We start from the raw sequence: 10,872 nt of genomic DNA, 5'->3' as shown, positions 1-10,872 counted from the left end.
TTGTTGTAGCATATCATTATTAGGTGCAGCTATTGCAATACCATTCATGCCGGGCATTATATTAACCTCGCAAGAGTTTTCTCTCACTGGCTCTAACACTTTGCCTATGTAGAATTGACACAATGTAGCACTGCCCACCATGCCCTGAGTTAGGTATTTTATTTATTTTTTAAAAATCATTTTATTAGGGACACATACAACTTTTATCACAATCCATACATACATTAATTGTGTAAAGCACGTTTGTATATTCATTGCCCTCATCATTCTCAAAACATTTGCTCTCCACCTAAGCCCCTGGCATCAGCTCCTCATTTTTCCCTCTCCTTCCCTGCTCCCCTCTCCCGCATGAACACTTGATAATTTATAAATTATTATTTTGTCATATCTTACACTGTCCGATGTCTCTCTTCACCCACCTTTCTGTTGTCCAGCCCCCAGGGAGGAAGTTATATGTAGATCCTTGTCATCTGTTCCCTCTCAACCCCACCCTCACTCCACCCTCCCAGCATCGCCACCCTCATCACTGATCCTGAAGGGATCATCTGTCCTGGATTCCCTGTGTTTCCAGTTCCTGTCTGTACCACTGTACATCCCCTGGTCTAGCCAGATTTGTAAGGTAGAATTGGGATCATGATTGAAATTTACAAACAGGAAGTCTTGAATATTGACCTTTGTCCCTACACAAGTAAGAAAGAAAATAAATATTAAATCATGAGGAATCAATGGCGCATAAAACTGAACCTTAACATTTAGGATACCTCAACTTCTAGAAGGAATATGTTTATGCAGATATTGTTTGATTGGGTAACTGTACACAGACATTACAATGGACCAGAATGAGAAAGGCTACATTTGCACAATTCAAAATTGCTGAGATATTCAAAAGGATCATGTATAGAGAAAAGTCATACATTTATCTTCATATTGTGGAGTATTATGCTCTAAATGGAAGGTGAAAGTTTGATAAGAGTTCATGCACAAAAAGGTAGAATTCAGAATGGCTCAGGTCTAGCAGACTCCAATTTTCTCAGTACAGTACCTGCCAAGACCACTTTCTCGATAGCCAGAGAAGGGTTCGTTGAAAGTGTCAACTGTTTCGAATGTAGTGGCCAGCAAAGCAACTCTGAAGACTGTTGCAGGCAAGTTTATGAAGATGAGATAAGAGAAGATACTGGAAAAGTACATTTGAATATCTATTAATTGTATCAAACCAGCCAGTTGATTTTGGCTGATAGTGACCCAATAAATAAAGTAAACCTTCTCTTGCATGTGTCTGAGGGTGTAATCTGTAGGAGACCAGGAGACCTCATATTTCTCATTTAGAGTGATTGTCGAACACATAAGCCACTACAACATCAAGGTTCCTTGTTTATTACAAAAGAACTCTTATTTTGCCCCCCTCTTTAAGATAGCAAATCAGAACTGCCTGCTATTCCATTCCTAATAAACATGAAGGGATACCTGGGCAAAATTACAAGTTCATGTAAGTTGTACTGTTCAAATATCTCTGTATCAAAGGACACCATGTTAAGTATAACTTGACCTAAAGATTCGGTAGAACACAAACAAAGCCGGTGTGCGCTTCTTCTGTCCCAGGTAAGTTCTTGTATACCATGTGCAATCTGGCTGCCATTGGGGGGAGGCCGGCTCACAGCGACCCTGAAAGACAAGACAGAACTGCCTGCTCGTGTTTTTCAGACTGTAAGTCTTTATGGGGATAGAAACGCCGTCTTTTCCAGATGGAAAGACCAGTGGTTTTGAACTGCTTAACAAGTATGCCACCATTTACCCTGCTTTCCCTAATGTCAAAATCTCACTTAGCCAATCTCACATTAATATTGGTTTATTAATTACCATTAAGTGAGGGCTTTATTCAGATTCCCTCCATGTTTCCACCAGTTTTGTTTTGTTTTTAACCAATTTTGGTCTTTTATAAGCACGTCATTCTCAATAGAAATTCGAATGAAAATGTTATGCCCACCTGGAATTCTATTCACAGCTCTGTAGCTTTTGGTGCTGTACATCATAAAAAGCCCTGCTAATGCTGTCGCTAAGAGCTCAGCTGCTCATTTGAAGGTTAATGATTCTAATCCAACAACTATTTCACAGCAAAAAGCTTCAGCATTCACGTTTCAGCCTCAGAAAATGTAGGGGCAGTTTTACGCTGTTCTACCTGGTCATTATCAATTGAAATATATCCAATCGCATTGGGATGTGTGTTGTTACTTGTTTGTTGTTGTTGTTTTTGTTGTTAGGTAACACCAAGTCAAAACTAGATAACAAGAACAGAAAGAACCAAAGGTAGAACATTCACAAACGTGTTGCTGTCAGCTAACTTCTCCCGGCAAGCAGAAGTAGTCATGTTCTGTTGTTACTGCTGGTAGGTTCCCCTCAAGTTGGTTCTACAATAATAGTGACCCGGAGTGCAACAGAACGAAGCCTTTCTAGTTGAGATGTAGTTGATTCTTTCATGTGACTTTCTAGCCATAGTCTCCTTTGCCACATTCCATTTTGTGATGAGTTATGGATTCTAGCCTCTGCACTTGAGGTTCTGATTCCATTTTGGAGGGAGTTCTCTCTTATAGTCTTAGGGCGGGATGTCACTTAGACTCTGTGTTATTGGAGGGTGTGACTTGTGGGGTGCAGGGACTGGTCAGCTGAAAGATCAACAACCATGTGGTAGGCCAGGTTGACTAGAGAAACAAATCCAGTGGCACCCACATATGTGTAAGAAACAGTTGCCTATCAAGAAGTTATTGTACATAAGGAGAACCTCCCATCCCAGTCCAACTCAAGTCCACAAGTCCCTCGTCGCATCCACAAAACCACATGTAATGATAGAGAATGCCGGAAGATCACCCACTGGGTGGTGCAAAGTCACGTGGACACAAGACTGGTAGAAACATCGCAGGTCTCTGGCAGCTGTTGGGGTTGGCACGCAGGGAAATGAAGGCACAGAGAGAAGGGGAGGTCCCTTTGGCCTTCTTGTTGAGAGTCCATGCCTGCAAGGAGGCTGCATCAGACTGTGACCTAATTGACAAGACCATTACCGCCCCTACACTATTACGTATCTTCGAGTTGACAAAATGTAACTACCTCAAGCACTGTCAGGATTTCATTTCTTTTTATTGTTGAAAATATTCTATCATATGAAAATATCATTGCGTATTGACCCATTCATCTCTTGATGCTCATTTGAGTTGTTTTCTCTTGGGGCGATACACCCTATTGTGAATAGGGTGCACTGTTCCACTCTATGTGCAATTCCCTGTGTCCTTTCTTTTGAGTGTGGACTTAGGATCCTCTAGTGATCATTTGTTTAACTTACTAAGAACGGTCAAACCACAGTGACTGCATCACTTTATGTTGCATCATTGTCCATGATGTGCAGACTCCTTTTCTCTGCATACTGGTCAACACTTGTTATTTTCTGGTTTTGCCTTTTTGTTGCCATTAATGATATGTTAGTAATGGTGTGGTGTGGTCTACTTTTCATATGCATTTCCCTCATGACTAATAGCACCATGTCATTTCACGTACAGCCAGCCATTTGTATTTATTTGAGAAATGTCTGTTCATTCCTTTGCTCATCTGTTAAATAATAATAATAGTAAACTATAACAGGGTTCATAGAGAAAATACACTATAAAGGTATGGGGTCCCTACCCTGGTTTATTCTTATGCCCATGGCTTCAGTGCTTATTAAATATACCCTGAAACACTCTTTGGCCAATATGATTATAGAGAAGAAATGGCACCTGAGGAAACAGAATTTAAGAGAAATATCACATGACTCTAGTTAGAGACATTAGTGTCAAAGCATTCACTCAAAAGTGGCACATTTGATGGTTGTGATGATGGGAAGAATTTAAATTATTGTATCATTCAGAAGAGGAGGAAATAAAAGACTTTCTTCATCCTAAGATGTATCATAGACTTGACAATGAGTAGACATGAGGGAAAAAAATCTTTATAGAATGGAAGATAGCATCCATTACTATGGAGATGATACTGAGAAACCAGGGGAAACTATCCAAATTCTACACCCAACTCCACCACAATGGAAAACTCTAGCCAAATGTGGACGTTTCTCACATAAAATACACATTGTAGCAGAATATAAAATTAAACACAAAATTTGATCTGATTTTTGTGTAATAATAGATTGAGCTCTTAAAAAGAAATAAAGAATACAAAACCAGTTACAATCACTGCAAGAAAAGATGAAATAAAGAGGCATTTATAGAGGTCTAAATACAGGCATGTACATATGTAAATATGTTTATATACAATGAGGGGAAATAGATCTATGTGTATACATTTATAGCTTTAGTATTAAGGTGGCAGATGGACATTGGGCCTCCACTCAAGTACTCCCGCAATGCAAGAATACTTTGTTCTATTAAACTGGCATTGCGTGATACTCACCTTCCTGACAAAATCACTGAAGACAAATGGGTGCATAAGCAAATGTGGTGAAGAAAGATGATGGTGCCCGGCTATCAAAAGATATAGCATCTGAGGTCTTAAAGGCTTGAAGATAAACAAGTGGCCATCTAGCTCACAAGCAACAAACCCCACATGGAAGAAGCACACCAACCTGTGTGATCACGAGGTGCTGAAGGGATCAGCTATCAGACATCAGAGAACAAAAGAACCATATCACTGTGAATGAGGGGAGTGCAGAGTGCGGACCCAAAGCCCATCTGTAGGCAACTGGACATCCCCTTATAGAAGGGTCTCCTGGAGGAGAAAGCCAGTCAGGGTGTGGTGTAGCAATGATGAAACATATAACCTTCCTCTAGTTCTTTAATGCTTCCTCCCCCGCACTAGCATGATCCCAATTCTAGCTCACAAATCTGGCTAGACCAGAGGGTGTACAGAGGTACAGATAGGAACTGGAAACACAGGGAATCCAGAACAGATGAACCCATCAGGAGCAGTGATGAGAATGGTGATATCGGGAGGGTTGAGGGAAGGTGGGGTAAAAAGGGGGAACCAATCACAAGGGTCTACATATAACCTCCTCCCTGGAGGACAGATAACAGAAAAGTGGGTGAAGGGAAACTTCAGACAGTGTAAGACTTGACAAAATAATAATAATTTATAAAGTATCAAGGGTTCATGAGGGAGAGGGGAGTGGAGAGGGGGGGGGAAATGAACAGCTGATACCAAGGGCTCAAGTAGAAAGCAAATGTTTTGAGAATGATGAAGGCAACAAATGTACAAATGTGCTTGACACAATGGAAGGATGTATGAATTGTGATAACAGTTGTATGAGTCCCGCCCAAAATAAATTTTTTTAAAAAGATGAAATACTGTGGAATAAACCTAACCCCAGAAACAAAAAGTTTGTACAAAGAAACTACTGAACACTATGATGGGAAACCAAAGGATACCTACATAAATGGAAGAATATTCCTTATTCATAGAGTGTAAAACTTTACATTGTGAAAATGTCAATACTACCAAAAGTCATCTATAAATACAATGTAATTATGATGAAAATCCAAGCTTCATTCTGTAGAGAAACAAGGAAACTAATTACTAAAACTATATGAACACTGAAGACACTTTGGACAAGCAAATAACTCATTTAAAAGAAGAGTAAGTGAGATCCGGAATAGGTAGATCTGTAGAGACAGTAACTGGACAGATAATTGCCTAGAGTCGTGTCAGGGAAAGATGTGGGGAAACAGCAAATTAACAACAATGAATATGAGAAGAAAAAGGTCTAAAATTGATTGGGAGATGTGATCACACAATTCTTAATATGTATGTTATGTGAAGTATATGCAAATAAAATATTTTTTAAATAACAAAATAAAGGAAAAGTAAATTAAAGAAATAAACTTGGATCCATGACAATGGTCTGGGACCTTCTAATCTGACATTGTGAAACAAGAGGAAAGAATCCAAATTATTTCTCACTCACTCCAACCCGAGTTATCCCAGAATGTGGAATTGGCACACAGGAAAACAAACAGTATGTTTGCGATGAGGAAAATCACAGAGGATGGTGGTTTTGGCTGAAGGAACTTGTCCAGAGCCTCCCATGCCCTCTTGCTACAGTTATAAAGGAGGAATCTGAATCCCGGGGTGCACAGCTCCTGTGGGCCCCGAACACCACCGACATGCGCTCCTTGCAGCTTCTATCTGCGCTGCTCCCGGTTCTCTGCCTGCAGCTGGGGGCCAGCAATGCTCAGCAAGACACGTGAGCCCCTCTCCTCTCACAGGACCCTTCCCTGTACAGAAACCCACATTCTTCTCCTGGGGGTATTTTCCTGACAAGGGTGCCATCTGGCAACGCTGTGTTTCCCTCTATGTCATTGTGTCACTCTTTCCAGATCCCAAACCTGCCATTGGTGTGGTAGGCATTAGGTCCTATCCAGTCAGTTCCAGCTCAGAGAGAAACTTGGGGCAACTGAGCTAAACATTACCGAGTCCTTTGCTATCCTGTGCCACTTATCTGATGTTTGAGGCCATTCTTGTACAAATAATTTTATTTAAAGGGCATTTTATGCTTCCTCCTCCCCCACTATCATGATACCAATTCTACTTTGCAAGTGTGGCTAGACCAGAGGATGTACACTGGCACAGATAGGAACTGGAAACACAGGGAATCCAGGGCGGATGATCTCTTCAGGACCAGTGGTGCGAGTGGCGATACCAGGAGGGTGGAGGTAGGGTGGGTTGGAAAGGGGGAACTGATTACAAGGATCTACATGTGACCTCCTACCTAGGGGACCAACAACAGAAAAGTTGGTGAAGGGAGACTTCAGACAGTGAAAGATATGACAAAATAATAATTTATGAGTTATCAAGGGTTCATGGGGGGGGGGGAGTGGGTAAGGAGGGGTAAAACGAGGAGCTGATGCCAAGGACTTAGGTGGAGAGCAAATGTTTTGAGAATGATGAGGGCAACAAATGTACAAATGTCCTTTACACAATTGATGTATGTATGGATTGTGATAAGAGTTGTATGAGCTCCTAAAAAATGATTTTAAAAAGGGTATTTTATTGGGGGCTCTCACAGATCTTATAACAATTCATACATCAATTGTATCAAGCATATTTGTACATAGGTTGTCATCATCATTTGCTGAATATTTGCTTTATATTGGGCCTTGGGTATTAGCTCCTCTTTTTCCCCCCCTCCCTGAGCCCCACCCTTGTGACCCCTTTATAAATTATTGTTATTTTCATATCTTACACCTACTGTGACTCCCTTTCCCCCTGGTTTCTGTGGGTGGGGGGGGGTTGCTTTGTGTCAATCATTGCAATAGGTTCCTCCTTCCTCACCTCCTCTCTCAAACCACTCCCTACCCTCCTGATATCGCCACTCGCATTCCTGTTCCTGGATTCTAGGATACCTCTGTCCTGGATGCCTCTATTCATAGCTTTGCTTCCTAGAGCATCCCTCTGTTTCCTTTTACCTTCCTCCTTCACCACCAGCATGCTCGCCTAGCTTCTGTTTCTTAGTAATTGCCCCCAGCTACATTGCTGTTACTCCAAGACTCCCAGGATCTCTACGTCCCCCTCATTGTTGATTTTAGTTTCATAGTTGTTCCCCTATCTTTGGTGTGGTTTGCTCACCACGCCCTTCCTGGGTCTCCTTTTCTCCCCAATTCTCTCCCAAACCTGAGACTGTTGCTTTCTCCTTGAGCTTGCTTCCCATGCCTCTCTTATGTAAGTGGGCAAGCCAATAACAACAGAGACCGAACAAAAACAAAACAAAAGATTGAGCAGAAAGAGAGAGAATATAAACTAGCCAAAAAATTCTTTAAAGCATATGTAATTCCAGGTCTGTCAGCTAACCTTCATGACTATCTCCCCCTGGTCCTGAGCGATTCTGGGAGCTTCTCATAGCCTGAAGTTTATTTTGGGGGCTCCTCAGGGACTTTGTGGCTTGACTGTGCTCCCTTTGCTCATCTGTTATGTTCCCTTGATGAGATGTTCAGAACATAATGACTCCCCGCTGTTTGTCCCCAGTATTGTCTTCTGTCTTGGTACGCTCCAATGAGAGGATATCATGTCTTGAGCTGTTGTGGGCCCTACAGTCCTCTCTGTGTCTCAGCAGCTCCATCCAGGGAATTCATCCTTTGGATTTGGTTTGCTGATATGGGGTCTCTCGTCCCTCTCTCTGTGTGGGGCTGGTATGCCCGCCCCTCTCCCCAGCATGCAGGTTTAGTGTTGTCCACTGTAGCACATACTTCTAGGGAGGGGGTCAGTTTAGCTCTTACTTGGGCTGGCCCCTTAGCCCACTCTTGTCATGCTTTGCTCTATGTGGTTATGTTTCCCTCAAAGTCTGGCACACAGTGATGGAGGCTGCATGCACATTCCCAATTCTTTGGAGACATCACCAATACTCTCCCACTGGGTGTGTTAATGCCCCCAACAGAGCTCCACCTTGCCCAGTCCTTTGCCATCCTGGGCCACTGTGTTCTTATGCTTGAGTCCTTTCTTGCTGCCAGGAGGTCAATGCATTATTCGAAGGCCCTCTTCACTTTGCTGCCCTCGGCATCACCACGCACAAGTGAGATTACCGTCACGTGGTTGTCGCTATTAGCTGCCATTGAGTTGGCTTCGATATGGAGCGGCACTATGCACAACAGAAGGGACTGCTACAGGGCCGGCACCATCCTCACATTCATTCCTAAGTTAGGCCCATTGATGCAGTCACATTGTCAATCCATCTCTTTTTGCCGCCTCTCCATTTTACTAAACCTGATATCCTTCTCCAGGGACTGGTCTCTGCTGACTACAAGTCCAAAGTATGTAAAACGAAGTCTTGCTGTCCTTGCCTCTAGGAAACACTCTGGCTTTATTTCTAATAGTACAGATTGGTTTGTCCCTTTAACAGTCCGTGGTATTTTCGATATTCTTCTTCAGTACCACATTACAAATGCAATGATTATTCTAACATCTTCTTTATTCAATGTCTAACATTCAAACATGTACATATGGTGTAATGAAATACCATGGCGTCGATTATGTGCATCATAGTCCTCAAAGTAACGTCTTTGCTCTTCAGTACCCTAGAGAGGGCTTGTACAACAAATTTAGATAATGCAGTACTTATTTTGATCTCCGTACTGCTGCTTCCATAGCATTGATGTTGAATCCAAGGAACACAAAATACTTGATCACTAGGATCCTTTCTCCATCTGTCCTGATGTTACCTACTGCTCCAGGCTTGAGGATTTTGGTCTTCTTTACACTGAGTCATAATCCACACTGAAGGGTACCATCCTTGACCTTCAACAGCACGTGCTTGCATTCCTCCTCACTTTCATCACACAAGGTTGTGCCATCTGCATGTCACAGGTGGTTATAACCCTTTCTCCATTCCTGATGCCACACTCTTCTTCCTATCATCCAGCTTCTCCGATGATTTGCTCTGCCTATAGTATGGACAAGTATGGTGGGAAGACGCAACCCTGATGCACACCTTCCGTGAATGTAAACAATGCGGTAAACCCTCATTCTGTTTGCCCAACTTCCTCTTGATCCATGTGCAACTTCTGAATGAGCACACTGAAATGTGCTGGGATTCCTGATCCTCACAAGTTTATTCAGAGTATTTTATGGTCCATACAGTCAAAGCCCTTGGAACAGTCGATGAAAAACAAGTAAACATCTTTCTGGTATTCCCTGTGTGAGCCACCATCCACAAGGCATCATATTCTGAATCCAGCCTGACTCCTGGCAGGTTCCTGTCAATGTACTGGTGCAACTATAATTGGGTGGTCTTAAGCAACGTTTTATTTGTGTGAGAAATAAATGATAGAGTTCTATGATTTGAGCACTCTAGTAGGTTCCTTTCGTTTGGATTGGGCACAAATATGGATCTCTTCTAGACACTTGGCCAAGTAACTGCCTAACAATGTCTGGGCATAGAACAGTGAGTGGTTCCAGTGCTGCGTCAGCTTCTGAGACATTTCAGCAGCCTTGTGTTTGGTTACCTCCTTCTGTTCGGTTTGAACTTCTTCCTTCAGCACATGGATTCTTGCAGAGATGATACCTCCTGAAATGGCAGAAATAGTTCTTCAGGAGAACGGTGAGGCTGCATATTCTTTCCGTCTTCTCTGGATGCTTCCTGCATTACTCAGTATTTTGTCTACAGAATCTTTCAAAATTCCAATTCTAGGTGTGAATTTTTTCTTGAGTTGCTTCATTTTCACCTGTGCTGGGTCTGTTTTTCCTTTTGTTTTTCTAATTCTAGGTCCTTGTACATTTTAAAATAATAATTGGCCTTTTCCTCTCAAGCTGCTCTTTCAAATTTTCTATTCAGCTCCTGACTTCATCCTTTCTTCCATTATCTTGAATTACTTTAAAATTAACAGCGAGGCTCAGAGTCTTTTCTGAAATCCACTTTGATATTTTTTTTCTTTCCTGACTTATCAATGACCTTTCAGCTTCTTTGTGAAGAATGGTCTTGATGTTCTCTGACAGTTCATCATGTTTTCTGTCATTAGTGTTCAATGTGTCTAATCTGTTTTTGAGATGTTCTAGAAATTCAGGTGAGATAGACTCAAGGTCGATTCTCGTCTCTTGTGGATTTGTTTTAATTTTCTTCAGTTTTATCCTGAACTTACTTATGAGAAATTGATGATCTGTTCCACAGTCGACCCCTGGACTTGTTTTAGCTACTGATATTGAGTTTCTCTGTCAAGTCTTCGAAGGGTTGTAGTCAGTTATATTTCTGTTTATTCTATCGGGGGTTGTCCATGTACATAATGACCTTTTATGTTGTTGGTAAAATGATTTTGCTGTGAACAAATATTGCAAAATTCTATCATGTGATCTCCAGTTAATTTCTATCACCAAGGCCATATTTTACAACTACTATTCTTTCTCCCCTTTTCT

The sequence above is a fragment of the Echinops telfairi genome, unplaced genomic scaffold (genome assembly GCF_000313985.2).
Source record: "Echinops telfairi isolate 266 unplaced genomic scaffold, ASM31398v2 ScPeMD7_23;HRSCAF=83, whole genome shotgun sequence".
Lineage (NCBI taxonomy): Eukaryota > Metazoa > Chordata > Mammalia > Afrosoricida > Tenrecidae > Echinops > Echinops telfairi.
The sequence above is the reverse complement of the archived record's forward strand: the minus strand, read 5'-3'. Positions refer to the sequence as shown.